The 20,685-nt window shown below is 36.7% G+C and overlaps 1 protein-coding gene and 1 pseudogene across 8 annotated transcripts in view; both read right to left on the minus strand.

The window, feature by feature from the left end:
• The window catches only part of PPFIA2 (PTPRF interacting protein alpha 2), a 479,591-nt gene that overhangs the window by 328,981 nt on the left and 129,925 nt on the right, over nt 1–20,685 (minus strand). The gene's annotated exons all lie outside the window — the stretch shown is intronic.
• On the minus strand, nt 1,674–18,867 carry LOC122472260 (annotated as a pseudogene).

Consider the following 20,685-nt stretch of genomic DNA (forward strand, 5'->3'; position numbering starts at 1 on the left):
CTCACCTCTGTCAGAGTGGAGCCTGCTTCAGATCCTCTGCCCCTCCTCTGCTTGTTCTTTCAAAAATAAATAAACATTAAAAAAATATGAAATAGAATGAGAAAGAAACTTTGCAAACTTACATGTATCCACCCACTTAAACGTACACACACATAAATTCATCTCCATGCACACATTCATGGAGTTTTGGGAGAAATATCATATTAAAGAGAAGAAAGGTATATTCCAAGCAAACAAAGCAGATGTTCTAATGCTCTTCATATAGTTCATTTGATGTTAAATAGTTTGTCTATACCATCTCAGAAGGTACAGGTTTAACTGATAGGATGAGAGGAAGAGAAGAATCATAATGGTGATCAATTCTATACAAGAGCTTTTCAGATAATGTTATCATAGCTATCTTGGAATAACAGAACATTTAAAAAAACATTAATTTATAGGGATGGACATTCTACTCATAATCCCATGTTTAAGATTACAAAGATTATAAGATTACAGGAACAAAGGCAATATTAGTCAAAACTGTGGAAAATATAGACTAAAGCAATCTTTAGACTATCATTTCTTATTCTTTAAGATCTCTACTGCCTCTACTGCCTCAGTTGCCATGGTAGCAGGTACATTATTTTCTCCTTAATTTGACTTTTTCCAAGAATTTCATTTGAAAGACAAAGCCAATCACTATCCTGTCTTATTTTGTTTAAGAGCAAGAACAATAATTCAATAGCTGCTACTTATTGAATGATATTATTTATAGGCATGCCAGAGTTGTCCTTTACAAAACCTTCTAAAAGGAGGTATTTATTCCTCACTTATATATAAGGAAATGGAGTCTTAGGGAAATATAGCTGTCTAAGATCACATCTTAGGCAAATGGGAAAGTCACATCATTTGAAACCAGTTCTATCTGATTACAAAGGCACACCATAAATCAAAATTACATCTTGGTACTTCTTTATCTGGTACTGATTTTAATTCAGTATACAATATGAAAATGGAATTAATAAATTCCTAACTGATTTCACACATGAAATAATTCTTTGATGATTGGCTATCTAATGATCTATTTTAATTTTTTGGAAGTATTCAGGTTCTTTTGATGAATCAGAAGTGGTTTGTGAAAGACAAAAAAGGAATCCAGAACAACTACAAGGTTTTTGGCCTGAGCAGTGAAAGGAGGAAATTGCTACCAATGAGATGAAGGCTGTGAAAGAAGCAGGTTTGAGAAAAATCCAATTGTTCAATTTGGTCCATGTTGAGTTTGAGATTCTATTAGTCATCTAAATAGAGATGTCACATTGGCAGTTGAATATACAAATCAGTAGACCACATTAGCATACAGACTGAAAACCAAAAAACTGGAATGAAGTCATCAGGAAGTGAATGTAAATAGACAAGAGAAGTGGTCCAAACCCAAGCCCTAGTATACTCCAAAAATAAAGAGTCCTGGGAGACCAGCGAAGGAGAATGAGTAGGAACAAATCAGCGGAGTGAGGTGGGGGCGGGGGGGGGGGTGGTGGTGACTAAGAGAGGGATGTGTCCTGGAAGTCCAGGGGTGAGCACTGAAGCAGGTAGGCAAGAGTGATCATCTGTATCAAATGGTGCTGAAAGATCAATTAAAACAAGGACTGAGCACTGGCCACTGGATTCAGCAGATGGTTGGGAGAAAAGCCTTTTTTTTTTTTTCTGACTACAGATTTATTCAACACAAAACAACCTCCTCCAACTTTAGTGAGGTGGCTGACCACGTCTATGACCAAATCTACTTCTAAACTGGAATGCAGTTACTGAGACAGTCCCGGACTCAGCTTTCTTGTCGGCACCAGGGGACACAGCGCTTGGTCTATAGGTGTCTATCAGCTTCCCTTTGTGTGAGTCTTGCAGGTCACTCTCCAGAACTCTGGGCTGTGGCCTGCCAATCTCAGGACTTCTGCAGCACAGAGTGGTAGACACAATCTCAGGGGGCAGGTAAAAGTAATCACAGAGATACTGGATACCCTTGTTGGTGAGCTAACAATAGAAATGTTTCCAGGCAAACTGTTCCTTTACACAGCCTCATGATTCGAGAGACTGCAGGACTTTCATGACGTGAAGACTGGGCACATTCTTGTCTGCCAGCTCAAGGTGTTTAGGCATGTGGACATCCTTCTTAGCCACCATCACTCCCTCCTTGAAAGGGAGTTCATAAATGGCAGTATGGTTCTTCCTGGGCATCAACATCTCGGCACCTGCTATGTCCTGGTCCAGAGTCGGAAAGGAAGGGGCATGCACAACATGCAAAAAGCCTCATCGATGTAAATTTAAAATGAAATGGGAGGAGAGGAATAGAAACCATGTGTTTATACAATACTTTTAAAGCACACTGCTGTACAAGGAACCAAAGAAATGAGACAGTAGCTGACAAGGAAAGGAGGGAAAGAAATACGAACAAGCTGTGCTGAGGGAGACGGTCTAGCAGAAGGTGAAAGATTGTGATGTAGGCTCATCATAGGTGAAGAAGGTGAATTTCTGGAGAAATGTCCTTCAGTAGGTGAAAGGAGGTAGAACATATGAGAGAAGACACTGGCTTTAGAGAGAAGACAACACCATCTTTCATAACAAGTGGGAAGGCAGAGCATGTGGTTTCCCTTGCTGGTAACTATAGTGGTGGGGGTTTGTGTAACTGCTCAGGAACTTAGGAAGCTGAGATATCAGCTGAGAGTCAGCTTAGGGGAGGGAGTAGTGAATGTTTGAAGAAGTGAGGAAATGGTATGAAACTGTCATGTGAAGCTGTCATGTAAAAGAGAGAGAATAATAAAATATACCTATATTAAAGAACAAGCTTAGACATGCAAGCAAATCAGTTGATTTTAACTTCTTCAATTAAAAGCTTTGGCTGTGAATGGGTGGGTTGCTAGAAGCTAGAGTTTTTATAGCATGGCAGAAAGCAGTTTAGAATGCATGCTCTTTGGAGGAGGCAGTTCCACAGACTGAGAACAGAAGGGAGGAAAGGGATGAGTCACACATGCCCAGTTCATTCTATCAAACTCATCTATTAAGGAAGCCATTTCTTCCTGGGGGCATACAAGTTACTCTAATGGGGCCAGAAGAATTACTCTAATGGGAGTCCAGCCACCTAGAGTGGAGGGGAATGTACTCCCCAGAATGTGACTCCCCTTGCTTCCATTCTCGTGTTCTCTTATTTTCACTACATTTTTTCTTGGACATCATGAAAATAAATACCATTTGACCAAGTTCTGTCCCAATCTATCTGCTAATTCCCATTTTCACTCTCTCTATACCCAACCAAGAATCCATGGTCCATCATATCTTTCATTCTCTTGCCAAAACCCTCACTCTATTTTCTTAATATACTTCTGTTTGACCCATTCAGTAAACAGTTGTATTAATCCACTCGTCCAGCTTCTCTGCTACAACGTGAGTTGATGTGTGTTGTTGGAGCACCTCAGATAATCAAAACACTGACAAATTCATAATCCTCAACCTCAGCAGTGCTCTCTGTACTGCCTGGCCCTTCATACCTTACATTCCTTTCATAGCAGGTCAATAATAAACATTTCTCCAGTCTGCTAAGGCCTCTCTTTGCTGCTTGCTCACTCATTTGGGGCAGATTAAGGGTTGATTGTTTTATACTAAAATTCCTTTTCTTACAATCTCACATCTATTTGCCCCTATCCTTATCTCTTCTTCTCTCATCTCAAAGTCTGAGACTGATACTTCCACCTGAATCTTGTCACAAGGAGAAAGGGAAGCTTCCAGGCAATTTTAACTCTGGGGATCTTCTTAGGCATCATTAGCAATGGTTTGCACTTTTTCTGAAAGACAGTCTCTTTTGTGAGTTTTCCTTAATTGTCCCTGCAAAGCATCCACATATTCAATGGCTTCTCCAAACTTAGGTTGCTATAGACTAAATCCTAACATCACTTAAAATCCTAGATGGTTAGAGATATAGAACACACTAGTGATCATCTAGTGGAGTAGAATGTTCTGCACATTAGCATCCTCTATGGTGCTTTAAAAAATACCAATGGTTAGGCCTCAACGCTAGTGATTTTTTATGTAATTAGTTTAAGGATGTCAAAATGGTGTTTTTCTAAATCCCCCCAGATTTTTTTTTTCAATGTGCAAACAGGATTAAGGGATAGCTGATGTAGTGGAATTCTTTTTTTATAGTCAAACCGAACATAAGCAAGATAAAAATGTCCTGCTTTTCTTGGTGATACCATGAATCATTCTGAGCTAACTAGGACAGAGCATCCCAGCCGGTGTGTTGCAAACAGATTACAGGTGTACTGAAACACCAGTCTCTCAGCTTCAGAGTGATTTGTCAAATCCTGGGACTTCCAGAGCTCCTGAGGTACTCAATACTAGGCATGAGCACCCTCCTCTGTCTACATTAGTATAATGGAAAACTTTATGATTTCCTCTTTATGCTACAATGTGAGCAAGATCGAGAAACACTGATCTGGTGTGTGTTTATCCTCAAGAGCCACTGGCTAATATTTCTTCTTTGAGAAGTCTTCTTCTTGGAGAAGTCTTTTCTCCACTAAATTCCATTTTGGGGGCACCTCGGTGTCTCAGTCGGGTAAGCGTATGACTTTGGCTCAGGACACGATCTCACAGTTTGTGGGTTTGAGCCCTGCTTTGGGCTCTGTGCTGACAGCTCAGAGCCTGGAGCCTGCTTCGGATTCTGTCTCTCTCTCTTTCTCTCTCTGCCCCTCCCCTGCTCATACTCTGTCTCTCCATCTCTCTCAAAAATAAGTAAAACATTAAAAAAAACTTTTGTAATTCCATTTTTAATGTTTCCTCTCTCTTCTAAGCCCAGGTCATGTGACCAATTTTGTGTTATCAGTAATTTCTTCTGCCCAATAACTAAGTAAGGAATGAAAAGTTAAAACACCATGTAGAGGATGACCTCAGCAAAACTTCATTTTAAATGAATGTGAGTATTAGCGAATTATTATAAGTTATTATTATGTCCTGGATCACAACCTCCTGGTTGGAAATGTAGACATCTAAATGACTATGGTCAAGTCACAATTTTTCAGCTTGTTGATTAGAAGGCCATGCAGATACAGAATCAAGAGTTTATTATATCATGATAAATTATGGGCATACATTAATTTCTTCAATTTATCTGCCTTGTACTTGACATTCACCACACATAAATAAATGAAAGGAACATAAATATTAACATTTCATAACAAAGACAGAAATTCTTATTATAAATGCATTGCTTTAATATCAAAAGGGCCATAATCAGTAACATGATTACGATGCCTTGGACAGCATTACACACTCTAGCATCCCCAGTCATACAAAATAAATATTAATGTGATTGAACTTATTAGATGCAAGGAATTGGATAATTCTTCGAACTTTGATTGTATTATTATTAAATCACCAACTCAGTACATGGGATCTAGCACCAAACAGATCCAAGTTCAAATCTCCATGCTTCTTTCTTGATTAATAAAGCTTTGACTTAGCTTCCCTGTGCATCAGGTTTCTTTGAAGTGGGGATTAAAATAGGTTTCAACTCATTGTAAAAACAGAGATAATGTATTTTAAAAAACTTACTGTCATTGTTACCCTCTCAGCACTCAGAATCCAAAACGACTTTCCAAATTTCTTTATTCAACCCAACAACAATTGTGTTTCGTTTATCCCTTGCCCAACTGTTTTTGGTTGCCTGGAATTTTCTTTTTACTCATTTCAAGATCTAGTTTCAGTGCCCCCTCATCTATGAAGTCTTATCAGTCCAGAAACTTTTTACTGTCACACAATTAGTCCACACTTCAATTGTGGCCCTTACTAAAGTCTCCAAAAGGTGAGTTATTAGCATGTTGGTGTACTTGTACACTCAACTGGGGGCTGTTGGAGAATGTGGATTGTTCTCCACACAGCAGCCTGTAAGATCTGTTATATATGTGAATCAGGCCATTGCATTCTTACTCTCAACCTTCCAGAAGCTCCCTGTCATATTTTGAAGAAAATACAAAGCCCCTAAATACAATTCTGTCCTCAGTTCATGCCACCACACCCCTATATACTGTCCACTGCCAAATGATCTCCTTGCAGTTCCCAAAATATAATGTCAATTGATACAATGAAGATCTACTGAGTACCAGCTATGAGGTGGATTCTATTCTAGGCATTTAGCATATATTGGTAAACACAATAGACAGACACCCTTCTTTGTAGAGCTCTCACTGCAGTGGGAAGAAGTGCAGAAACCAGCAATACATAAGTAAATTAAATTGTATGTCAGAGGGGATAAGTGTAATGGAAAGAAGGAGAAGAGTGAAGAGAAACAGGCACTAGAACAAGGGAAGAGGGATTAGTGACCTGTGATTTCAAATTCCATATTGATGTTGCCTCCTTGGTATTTGCAACTGCGGCTCCTTTTGCCTGGCTCTCTCCCCAGCCCACCCAATAGTCAGATGGTTCCGTCCATCAGTTACTTAAGGGTATGCCTAAATGTCAGCACTTCTGTAAGTTCTTATCTGAAGACGGTCTAAAAAGTATGTCCCCACTCTTTCCCTGCAACACTTTATTCACTTAGTCAGCTTTATTTTCTCCATTGCACTATATGTGAAAAATGACATTTATTCATTTTATAAAGGAATGTATTTTTTGTTTTATTAACTGTTGCATTCATTCCCATAATGTTTGGCATAAAGTTAATAAATATTCATTGAATAAATGAACATAGGTAATAATTAGCTTCAACTAATCATTATTAAATATAAGAGGTAGGGCCAAGAAGACTAAAATTTAGTCAATAATCTATTATTTCTCAATAACTGGGAAGTTTTCATATTTTAAAGTTCTGCTTCTGATGTCCATGGCACTTCTATTGAAAAAATTTCCTGACAAACTCCTTTAAATTGGACCACTGATTCATCAATTCAACAATTAAAAACTGAGTGCCTATAATGTTCTCAGCTTTGTACTAAGCACTGGGGATACAGCAATTCACTATATTGTGCACCTGAAACTAATATAACACTGTAAGTTATTTATATTAGAATTTAAAAATAAATAATAATAAAATTGCTTAAATGGAGATAATTATTTTTAAAGTAATCTTTAATAAAAACCCCTACACATATATTATAAAAATTAAAATCCAAAAATTGTGAATATAATCACACTGCTAATCTTTTTGAGTTAAATTACCATTCAGCAATGGTCACAGAAGCTTGATATTTTTGTATGCGTCTCCTCCCTGGATTCAGAGTAAAGCTAACTGTTTCTCCCTGGTGAAGGACCAGGAGCACCTGAATTGGTAAATGTTCCTTCTATTCTTAGGAGCTTTGGTCCTGATGACAATGACACTTAGATTAAGGGTTAGTGAAACATAAAGGTTTATATGGTTCAAATTTGTCCTCTGGGTCCAAAATGATGCAGTACCAGATCTACTGAGTAGTTTTTATAATCTATAAGTTAAAATGTACCAACATTTATACTTTTATACCTAGACTATAACTAAAACCTAGAATGATATAAAGATATAAATATCCAAACTTTCATGTGAGAGACAGCCAGTAAGACATAATCTGAGGCAGAGAATGACCAATAAACTTTATGAACTATTATGTCTTCTACTGATTTTAAATTATTTTCCGTTCGGTGATGTAATACCTTCATTATCTTAAAATTATCCATAAAAAGCTGTATTTGTTACAATTTAGGGAAAGAAGGTAATGGAAATGCCTCCATGCATGAGTCAAGTAGGTTCAAGGAGAGGACAGATTCTGGTAGTATCTAAGAGTATCTAAGGTCATTGGAATTGAGCCTGCAGCATAAATCAGAAGCAACAAGTTTGATGCAAATAGCAGGCAAATTTAAAATCCCCCTTTACATCTACAGAAATGTTAAGGGCACTTTAGCATTTATCATACCCATGATAAGATAAATATATTATTTAGATATTAAAGGAAATGTCTTAACAAAATGTAAGGGCACCTTAACATCTATCACACCCATGATAAAGTATATTATTTACATATTTCAATATTAAAGGAAAGAACTTAAAGAAATGTCATTTATTTATTTAAAAATATATATTTGTGTGTATGTGTGTATATATATACAAATACATGTGTGTGCATACATATATGTGTATATACTTTATTTGTGTATATATGTATATACATATATATATATATGTGCTTTAGGAAATCAGTGTGTGTGTGTGTATGTGTGTGCGTGTGTGTGTATACATACTTTCTATAAAGCTGTTTGAACTGTTGAGGATGCTACTGTGGACAAAACAGAAAAAACAGTCCTTTCCTCATGGAGCTTATCTCCCAGTGGAGTAAATAGGAGAACTGAATTTTTTAAAAGGTAATTAGAAAAGGCCCCCAGGAAAAAGTAACATTTGAACAGAAACAGACTTGAGGTGAAGAATGAGCCATGGAGGTATCCAAAGGAAAAGGGTATTAGGTAAAGCAAAGAAGAAATACAAAGGTGCTAAGGTGGTAGCATGCTCAGGGTGTGAATAAAGAAAAGGGAGGGTGGTGTCCCAAGCTGGGTACATGAGCAAGGGAGCTTTAGATGATGAAATCACAATGAGAACAAGAAGCCATATTATGGTGGATGTTATAGGGCATTAACTGGGCATTGGCTTTTATTCTGAGTAAGACAGGAGGCAGGGTGGAAGGCTATGGAAGGCCTTGAGGGGAGGAGAGACATGATTAAATGGTTGACCAACGTTTTAAAAGAATCATTCTGGCTTCTGGGTTAAGAATAAAGTATAGACAATACTCAGTAGTGGGATTACTAGATCATAGGGTAATTCTATTTTTAAATTTTTTGAGGAAGTTCCACACTGTTTTACACAATTGCTGTACCAGTTTGCCTTCTCACCTATAGTGCATAAGGGTTCCTTCATCTCTGCAGCTTTACCAACACTTGTTGTTTCTTGTGGATGTTTTTCTAGCCATTCTGACAGGTGTGAGATGACAACTCACTGTGGTTTTGATTTGCATTTTTCTGATGGGAAGTGATGTAGAGAACCTTTTCATTATTTACAGTAGCCAAGATATTGAAGCAACCCAGTGTCCACTGATAGATGAATGGATAAAGAAAATGTGATATATGTTTGTATGTGTATATATATATGTATACACACACACACACACACACACACACACACAATGGAGTATTACTCAACAATAAAAAAGAATGAAATCTTGCCACCTGCAACAACATGAGTGGATATAGAGTGTAGTACTACATGAAGTAAGTCAGTCAGAGAAAGATAAATACCATATGATTTCACTCATATGTGGAATTTAAGAAACAAACAAAGGAAAAGAAAGAGACCACCACAACCACCACCACCACCACCACCACCAACAACAACAACAACAAATGCTTAAATATAAAGAACTGGTGGTTGCCAGAGGGTCAGTGGGTGTGTACATGGGTTAAATAGATCAAGAGGATTAAGTGGTAATAACTGAGTAATGTACACAAGTGTTGAATCACTATATTGTAAAACTGAAACGTAACTATATTGGAATTTTAAAAATACATAAAAATTTAAAAACAAAAAAGAATGAGGCTTGGGGAGGGGAGGTTAGAGCGGTACAAGGGAAATGAACTAGGGCGCTATTTAGGTGAAAGCTAATGGTGGCTCATACAAAGGTGGAAGTGGTAAAGGCGACTGAGACCTAGCTGGACTTTAAAAATATTTTGAAGGTAGATTTGGAAATAAGAGAAATAAGAAACCAGCATAACTCCAAGAATTCTACCTACATGAAGACTATGGTTGGATCAAGTTTGGAAGGAAGATCCACAACTCGATTTTCAACATGGACATCTATTAGACATTCACATGGAGATTTTAACTAGGTGGTTGGACACATGAGCTTGGGTTTCAGTGGAGAGTCTTAGCAAGAACAATAAATTTGGAAGTCTTCAGTGTATAGACTTAGGGGAGTAAATACTGGAAAAAAAGAGAAGTCTAACTACTAAACCCTCCAGTGCCCCAATATTAAAAGAGTCCAGCAAAATGAAGAAGGGCCAGCAAAAGAAGCTAAAAGGAGGGGCCAGTAAGCAATACACTAGGATGCGGATGGTGTTTCACCAGTGGAGCATCCCACTCTTAGTCTCCTACCTGAAGCAAAAGGCTTCTACTCAGAGAAGGCAGCCTCTTTGGCCAAGCCAGTAACTTGGATAGCAAACCAGGTAGACTCAAAAAGGAAGTGGCATTTTCCTGGTCAACTAGATGATGTTTATGATGTTGATGTTCAGTCACATGACTATATTCCCATTCTGACTCTAATGGAGGGTCAGGAGGGGAATATAATAATGAACAACTTGTGCCTAAATTTGACACAGAGCTCAACGCCAGTACCTGAAATAATCTGGGAGTGCTAGATGTCAGCAGTAAGAGGCATAGTATAGATTCTTCGAGTAAAATGTTGATATAATCCAGTAATTGATAATTTTCTTTTTTTCTAAATAGAATATATTTTATTTATTTTATAAAGTGTTTACTTTTAATCCCAGTATAATTAACATAGTGTCATATTAGTTTCAGGTGTCAAATATAGTAATTCATTCTATACATTCAATTCTATACATTATTCAGTGCTCATCAAAATAAGTGTACTCTTTAATCTCCCGATCACCTATTTCACCCATCCCACTTTCCACCTCTGCTCTGGTGACCATAAACAGAATGTATTTTAAGTGAAATTATATGTGGGAGCCCAAGATGTAAGCCATATAAAAGTGGAATTTCTTTGTTTGAGTCAGAATCAGAGTTCTGCTTGTTCACAGTCCTGCTGAAGCTATCCTCATTGAGGCATCCTGACATAGTCCTAGGGCCTTGGTAAACATGGCTTAAAAACACAAGCATAAATGTAAAAGAAAAAAAAAAACCTTAATCAGTTCAGAGGGGAAAATAATTGGCATTTGCAGCAGTCAGGAAAGGTTTGGGGGAAAAGGACCTCCATAAAATATGTCCAGGTTGTCAATGTATTGTTTTTCCTCCCTAGATTATGATGTGCAAAATCTCTAAAACTACTGATAGCAAAAAGGGGATAACCAGGGCTATCTATCAATCATTTTAAATAAATTGTAATTTAAAGAAAGGGAGAAAGTTAATACAGAAGAAAATTAAACTTGATGTAAATAAGAATACACACATTTAGTGAGGTTTATCCATTTCAGGAACACATTAAATCTAAAATAAGGGAATAAAAAGATGCATTTAAAAGTTTAAAACAGGGGTGCCTGGGTGGCTCATTTGGTTAAGCGTCTGACTCTTGATTTCAACTCAGTTCATGGTTCCTGAGACTGAGCACACCCCTCCCCTCCATGCCCACCCCCTCCCACCATAGGGCTCTAATCTGGGAGGGCAGAACCTGCCTGGGATTCTCTCTCTCCATGTCTTTGTCCCTCCCTCACCCCCAAAGTAAATAAACTTAAAAAAAAAGTTAAAAAAAAAAGAAAAGAGAAACAACATAGTGACTATGCTCTTCCACAGCCACCAAGACAGAAGTTGCAATAAAGAGGAGGCATGATAATGAACTCACAGTTGCAATATTAATCTATTTTAATCAAATGAGAGATAAGCCTTTCTGCCAGCACTAAGTGGAAGTGTGAATAGGAAAGCAATCTTGTGGGGTCCCTCAAGAGGAAAACTCCAGCTTATTTAGAGATGTGAGATATTCAGGAGATATTCAAAACAGTGAAAACAGAGATGCTCAAAATGTATAGCATTAATTTAAATGAGTAGATGAAAAGGAATAAGTGTCATGAGAAATATAAACTGGTATTTATAAATGCTCATTAAAATAATGAGTATCTTAGGCAATTTTAATGACCTAAAATGATATGCCATTAACTTCATCCATCTACTATACAGAATTGGAACATTAATTTTCTGTCTAAGGCCAACAATGTTTACAAATGTGAGCAGTTAAGTGATCTGCAAAGATGTCAGAGTAACTAACATTTGCAATGTAAGACTCCCACTACAATCTGTTTTCAGATTGCATATACAGTATATCCACAATTGCATCCTATGGGTATGTGGGTACAGTTTCTAAAACCAGGCATTCAAAAGAAGAACAAATGTCCTAATGATTCAGATATGCATCTGGACCTTTTCTTTATACGAATTTGATACCAAAAAACAAACTAACTCATTTTTTCCTTCTACTAGAATTATGTAAATTATGTAACGGCAGGGAATTTTGTTTTGGTCATTGTTATAACCTCATTGCTTAGAAGAGTGCCTCACATGGGGCGCCTGGGTGGCACAGTCGGTTAAGCGTCCGACTTCAGCCAGGTCACGATCTCGCGGTCGGGGAGTTCGAGCCCCGTGTCGGACTCTGAGCTGATGGCTCAAGAGCCTGGAGCCTGTTTCCGATTCTGTGTCTCCCTCTCTCTCTGCCCCTCCCCCATTCATGCTCTGTCTCTCTCTGTCCCAAAAATAAATAAACGTTGAAAAAAAAAAAAAGAAGAGTGCCTCACAAAGTCACAACTCAATGAATATTAGTTGATAGAATGAATGCCAGAAACATACACAAGATATAGTGACAACACCATTCCCTGGAAGTCAGTAAAAAGGTTCACTTTATTTTTTTTAATGTTTTTTTAACATTTATTCATTTTTGAAGGGCAGAGAGAGACAGGGCGAGAATGGGGGAAGGGCAGAGAGAGAGGAAGACACAGAAACAGAAGCAGTCTCTAGGCTCCAAGCTATCAGCACAGAGCCTGACACGGGGTTCGAACTCACAGATCACGAGATCATGACCTGTGCCGAAGTTGGCCACTTAACCAACTGAGCCACCCAGGCACCCCAAAAAGGTTCACTTTAAAGAAGCTACTTTGAATAGTAGAATTATAGACTTGCATAGATAGGAGGCCCTAAAATGTATATTCACTTTTTACTACCAAATTATAGACAATACACTCCATTTTTGGTGAATATAGAAACATAACATTTGGTAATTAAAACAAACTGCAGGAGACACGAACTGATTTTTCTAATTGTCCCTATGCTGATAATCATCAGAAGTAATTAGGGAAAGAGGAAAGCCTTAAGACATGGTTAGGTGGCATTAGATTTTTTTACTCAGATAAGAAGTAGGCCAAAGCAGGTTAAATCAAAACAAAAGTATAGAAGCAAAACAAACAAACAAACAAACAAACAAAAACAAAAAACCAACCATAGGTGGTTAAAATTCAGTTTGCAGGTCGCCCAAAAGAGAAATAAATATTTAACTTTGAATTCTTAAAAAGCCTCTATATGTGTGTGTGTGTGTGTGTGCATTTGTGCGTGTGTGTATAAAATAGAACAAAGGAAAATCTTGCATCCTAAATAACTCCGTTTATCATAGTTGCAACCAATCCTTGTGTGAATTACTATGCTGTAATTATTCATTCAATATAATATATAAATGTTCATATAATAATTATCCATTCTTATATTCAAACAGTGGTATAATTTCTCCTTCTCAGATAGTCCCAGATCCTGCTGTCTATAGTTTTATTAGAAGGCTTACAACCTTATCTCTTACAGTAGAATAATTTGTATATTCATTTCCTTCAATTCATTGTCAGTTCTCTTAAAGACCATGGAAAATGGCTTATTAACCTTTAGTACTAAGTTACTGATGGTTAGATCATAAAATGTGACAGAAAAATCTGTATTTTTTTCTTGCTTTATCTATAAATTGATTCTGTAAGTCTTATGAGATTAAAGACCGTACTCATAACTTTATCTTCTATGCTAAGAAGTTACTAAAACAATATTTACTGAATGGTTAATTAGAAAAATTCATAATTGGAATAATTATGGTTTTGAAGAACCACAGACATGACACAAGTATACATGGCAATTAACAGAACTTATACAAAGATATCAAAAAATTAAAATTTAAGTTAGATAAATCAGGACACCAGGAAATCTTTTGTGGAAATGGAAATTATTATGTGTTAGCTAAAGATATCATGTTTTTGAGTTTGGAGTCTATTTTGAATAGAGAAGTGTTAACCACATCATTTTCCACCTAAGATGTGATGAAAGTAAGACTGTGACATTGGGGTTAAAAAAGGCAAATTTTACTTAGTACTCTTTTATCTCCTGTAAACAAGGCAGTTACATTTGGGCATTAGTCAAATAGTTGCATAAAAAGAAAACACACCACAAAAAACAATGTTCACTATGTTCGTGATCAGAACATTATGCCACCAGACCTTTATGGTGAGTCACTTGTCATATTTTATACTAATTGGTTTGCAATAATAGATCTTTGGCAAGGGAAAACATTCCTTGTGAAATGGTGACTAGGAAGGAACAGGTGCAACAGAAGAGACAGGTGGTTTGGAAAATGGATCTTCATATGTATAAGCACTAAACATCAAAACACAGTCTTCCTAGGGTAGTTGATAATCATATGACAATCATAATCAAACTGGCAAATCTAGAGAAATATAGAGTAGATACATGCTCATTATATATTCTGTTTCTTAATTATTAATTTGTTAGGTTCAGAGCCAGGACAAATCGTATAATTTATACACTGCTTTAGCACTTGTCCCAGGTCGCAGGGTTATATATAATATCTAACTATGATAAGGGTGATGACAAAATACCTTAAGGAATTTCCTCTCCACATTTTACCCCAGACAGCAACCAGAATTAAGGCAATGAATGGCATAGTCTTTTACTAGTCCCAGGCTTTCTCAGAATTTTAATAATGGAAGTAACAAATTCTAAGTGACAGGTTGTATAAATGAAAAAGACCCTTTCATATGCTAAATATGATATCAATGCAAAAGTGAAGGAGGTTAGGCCACAATGCAATTAAGTATGCTATAAAAAAACATTTCAGAATAACTTAGTCTGTTAAAATGCTAACAATTGGGCAAATTTCATACAGAATGAATTTGAGGCAGTTTGTTAAAATATAGAGGTAATGATGCTATGAAGTAATGCTGTGATTATAATAAATTAATCAGTTTTATTCTCTGAAGTGGTACTAGAATTTACTAGAATTCGTCCATGTTCATCACCAAGTTTGTCTTGAGTCATAGGAGGACCTCCTTAGCTAAAAAATATGGTTGTTTAAATAAAAATTTATGAAGTATGGGACATCTCACTCCTCTCACTAAAATAAATAAAACTGCATATTTTATTTTTCTAAGGAAAAATACCACAGACATGACACAATATATATATGATATATTGATATGATACACATATCACACAGACATGTGTGTGTATGTATAATATATATATTATATATACACAATATATGTCTGCATGAATACACACACACACACACATACACACACACACATAATCGTGCTCTACATAAAGAACAGGAGGCTTCTGGGATATCAGAATTGCTTCTGTTCAGCTTATGAGAATTTTTTATAATCTACAGACAAATTGGGCTCAGATTGGTGCCTAACTGCTAAATTTGTGCATTTACACACTTTAAACCAGGTCATGGTTGGGACCTAACCTTATCAGTCTCCGTAATTCTGAAAAGTCAAGGTTGTCTATACTACAGTCAATTTGCATGGACATGTCCTGAGCACTGGGAAAAAAAGCTGTGAATGGGGAATTAGAAGTCTGCATTTACATCCCAAAACATGAAATTTAGTGAGAAAAATCATGCTTGACTTCAGATACAGTGTTCAGATTCATTATTAAAATTTGAATTCTCTATGGATAACACTCCAAGAAGGCAGGAAAACTCAATATGAAAGGAAAGATCTGGAAGCTGTGTGTCAAAACTCAGCACTGGTGTCATCAATACAGTGTGGGAAGGAAGGAAGGAGGGAAGGAAGGATGGAAGGATGGAAGGATGGAAGGATGGAAGGATGGAAGGAAGGAAGGAAGGAAGGAAGGAAGGAAGGAAGGAAGGAAGGAAGAAGCCTAAAATGAAGCCCGAAAAATCTTTAGAAATCTGGCTGAAGTTGAGTAACATAGCTCTAACATCTGAGAGCGAGCCCCTTATTCCCTGTGGTGCCTGGGTGAGTCAGAGCTTACGCACAGACCACAAGAGCTGACAGCACATGGGCAAAGCAGGGTTTAGGGCAGAATGCAGGGGAGTAAGAGCATATGTGTGGAAAAGTGCCTTCTACTCTGTATTATGTTTTGGTGTCTCTCAGATACCATATCAAAATTCTTCATTTCCAATCCTGGCAAATAATATTCCTCTTTCTTGCTTTTACTCTATTTTCCCTTTCTTTACATCCTTTCTCCTTCTGACTCTTCTTTCTATTAGGCATTATGAATATTCAAGAAATTTTGTGATCTCTAGTATTCTGGTAGTTTAGTGATTTCCTTTAGGAACTTTCACAAGAGCAAAACAAGCAAACAATAACAAAATAACACACACACAAACTGGATTTGGTCTCCGATGGCACCAGCTGAATCATGGCTCTGCTACTTTGCATAATGGCTATTATGTGTCCCTGGGCAAGATACTTAACTTTTAACATCATGGTTTCTCAGGCTGTAAACTAGCTACAATAACACATACCTGAGAAATTTCTTGAGAACACTGTAACTGGACATATTATTTGAAAATAACTAACATTATAGACACCTTAATATTTGTTGATTTCATTTATATGTTATTTCTATTATTCTTTGGGCATTTTCTAAGCATTATTGTTCTTTCCTTATTTTTCCCTCTCTTCTATTTCTACATCCCATAATTTTTTTTGCACTATAGCTTCAGTGTCTGTGACAAAACGAAATATGATGCAAAAGTCACAGAAAGAGAAAGAAACCATACTCAATAGCAATCGTTATCAGGTTTCATTAAAAAACCCAATCCCAGAGCCTCACTTAGTTGACGGAAATGCCCAGTTCCTGCAGCAGAACATGTAAAACTAGTTTTAGTTACTCCTTTTCTAAGTTTGATCATTAACTCATGGTGCTACCATTTATAGCAACTTAGTAAGTGTAAATTTTATACCATACCTAATACAGGAACCTTAAAGGTAGTGAGAGGATGCTTCTTAGGTCAAAAAGAACTTTAAAGAAACGTAAAAGAATTATTCTCTGTAAGATTTAAAAAAAGGGGCGCCTGGGTGGCGCAGTCGGTTAAGCGTCCGACTTCAGCCAGGTGACGATCTCGCGGTCCATGAGTTCGAGCCCCGCGTCAGGCTCTGGGCTGATGGCTCGGAGCCTGGAACCTGTTTCCGATTCTGTGTCTCCCTCTCTCTCTGTCCCTCCCCCATTCATGCTTTGTCTCTCTCTGTCCCAAAAATAAAATAAACGTTGAAAAAAAAAATTTTTTTTAAAGAAAAAAAAAAAAGCTATTTTCAGGGCATCTGGGTGGCTTAGTCAGTTTAAGCATCTGACTTCGGTTCAGGTCATGATCTCGTGGTTCATGGGTTCAAACCCCGCATCAGGCTCTGGGCCAACAGCTCAGAGACTGCAGTCTGCTTGAGATTCTGTGTCTCCCTCTCTCTGTGCCCCTTCCTGCTCATGCTCTGTCTCAAAAATAAGTCAACATTTAAAAAAAAGCTATTTTCAAGCTTTTTCCATTACATATTTTAAAAGGAATGTTTTCTACTAAGTAGGTTAGTTAATTTATAAAATCTCAAATTAAATCTATAGTACATAGTCTGAGGTACCACCAAAAATATAATTCTGTAACAAATTTGTTATTATTGCATCTTTATTAAATTTGAAAAGTATATAATCTTAAAAAAAATTAAGGGATGTAACAAATAAACACAATGTTGGATATAAATAGAATTCTCTTCTGAGCTGTTTGAGTCACCCTGCAGTATGTCTGGTAGAATGGGCAGAGTACTGCACACAATAATGAAATTAATAAAACTGGAATTGTGCGCTGAACATTATGTTCTTGGCAGGAATGAAGGTGATGCTATCATAAAGAACACCTGCTTCCAGAAATTTGACTGGAAGACTCCATTGCATTATTTTCCTAAGAACAAAAGTGAATGTACATTTTAGATGACATGTATTATTTTGGGGATTGTTGGGGTGGGAAGTTAGTGTGGGCAGAGATTTTTGAAGTGCTCAGTATGCTAAACCATTCTTTATCCTCTAAACACTTTTTCCTCTTTGGTCCTGTGAAGAGTTATCATTCTTGTGCTACATTAACTCGAGTCATAGGGATGTAGATAAAATTAATAATTGATCTACTTCTACCTATCAAAAAAGCTTTTAATCCATAAGGGATCCTTTTATTTTTCCTTATGTCTTATGTGATGTGCACCAAAGCAAGAAATACCTTTATCAGTGATTAAGCAAGAGTCATCAAAATCCACGACAACTTTACAAATAAGAATTATTTTGATCACTGTCACTCTCCTAGGACAGTATTGACAGTTTACTACAATTGCTTTTCTGAGGTATCATTACAAGAATGTAATCTTATTCCAGTGTCACACATGGGATATATCTATTGCATAGCTATAAACATTACAACCTATAGGAAAGTGTAGGGCTTAATTTGTCTTATTTAAAATTAAATACTATGTAGTTACAATGGAACCCTTTTATGTATCCCGACAATGATGCTAAATTCACGATCAAAGGTACCTAACATCCACTTATTAAATGCTATGGTCCTTGCAATTGCAATTATTTTCACAGATTGCCCTCTTGTGGCCATATGTGATGCTACAAACAACAAAATGAAAATTTTTCATGTGTGGTTATTTTTTTTTTCTATCTAGGAAATGATTTGAGGGTTTATATCTTAAAATTCACTTTATAATGTTTCAAGATGAAATATCCATGAATATTTTTCAACGTTAATTATAAGTAAAATCTTGATTTCTTTTAAAAAAAATTTTTAATGTTTATTTTTGAGAGAGAGAGAGACAGAGAGACAGAGCACAAGTGAGGAGAGGCAGAGAGAGAAGGAGACACAGAATCATAAGCAGGATCCAGGCTCTGAGCTGTCAGCACAGAATTTTATGTGGGGTTCGAACCCACAAAATGCAAGATCATGACCTGAGCAGAAGTTGGATGTTTAACCAACCGAGCCACCCAGGAGCCCCAAATCTTGATTTCTGAAAATTCAAAACTGGCTGCAATAAAATTATTCAAGAAATACAATAAATAAGTAAATGGAGTCTTGTTATGGTTATTAATTTTAAACTGTGGACACTTATTGATCCATAAAACTAATATGATTTAATTTCATCAAATTAAGTTCTAAAGCTATCTGTAACATAATTTTCAAGAGAAAGGGAAATTTTAGGATATAATCTAATATTATTATAAGAAAAGTACTAGTATTAGAAAAGGATTTATTCTTGGTTACCTAACATATTTAATAAACTGAGCACTTTCATTTTCAAAGACAGCTTAAGAAATAATACAATCAGACAATGAAGCTGCTAAAAATGTATTGATCTTGAGCTAGCTATTTAAGCTTTCTAAGCCACAGCTTCCTCATTTGTAACATGACAAGTTTGACCCAGGTGATCTTAACATCCCTTTTAGCTGTGGCCTACATCGCATTAGCAAGAACTAACTAGCAAGGAAGAGTTATGTTCTTGTTTTGTTTTGTTTTGTCTTTCTAGCTGAATTCTAGAATGTAAGTCAAAATATCTATTAATTCCTCTAAAAAAGACGCTGCCTTGTCATCACATTTGTAAACTTCAGAGAGAGTTCTTCTCAGAGCAAAAGGACACAGTGACACATGATATTTACAGTCCCTGTTGCTTTCAGTGTTGGAATAGCAAGGAGTGGCGCAGAACAATAAAAGGGAGGGAGAGGACCACAGGCAGAGAGATGCTAAGCAGGCTTCCCTGGGTAAACTGAATTAGTTGACCTTTCTACCTCTTCCAGAAGGAATAAATGCCAAAAAGAAAGGTAAAACCAGCTCTGTAGTCACCACCACAATGAGAAACAGACACAAACTAAATCATACAAGCTTTGTGAATGTTCATGTAACATAGATCTCAGGAGATACCTATCTATATATACATAGACAGAGAGACTGATGGACTGATTTTATAATGCATCGATTACTTTAATGCAATGTACATTACATTGAATGAGCATTGATAGTTTGATTTAACTATACAGCAAGTTAAAATCCAGGAGTCATTTAAAATATTTAAAAATGTTTTTAATGTTATTTTTGAGAGAGACAGAGAGACAGAGTGTGAGCAGGGGAGGGGAAGAGAGAGAGGGAATCAGACAGAATCTGAAGCAGGCCCCAGGCTCTGAGCTGTCAGCACAGAGCCCAATGCGGGGTTCGAGTTCACCAACTGCCAGATCATGACCTGACCTGAAATCAGCTGTTCAACCAACTGAGCCACCCGGGCACCCCTAAAACATTTATTTTTAGATGAAATTCCTTTAAGATTAAAAATAACTGCTTAATCTCTACTACATTTATTCAACAAATCAGTGATTAGCCTTTATAACAGCTAGAAGCTGGAAACTTAATTGTTTTTTGTTTGCTGTTTTGGGGGGGTTCTTGTTGCTGTTGTTGTTTTGCCTGGACTTTCCATCTTCAAATATTACTTATCTCACCCATACTAACTATATGGTCTCTCTCTCAAACAGAGATCTAATTAACTTAAGCAGAGAAGGAAAGTATAGAAAAAGTATGCAGTAGCTCATAGAACCACCAAAAGCAATTGAGGTACCTGGCTTGGAAAAACAAAAACAAAAACAAAAACAGAGGGTCTGGAGTA

This window comes from Prionailurus bengalensis, chromosome B4 (assembly GCF_016509475.1).
Source record: "Prionailurus bengalensis isolate Pbe53 chromosome B4, Fcat_Pben_1.1_paternal_pri, whole genome shotgun sequence".
Classification (NCBI taxonomy): Eukaryota; Metazoa; Chordata; class Mammalia; order Carnivora; family Felidae; genus Prionailurus; species Prionailurus bengalensis.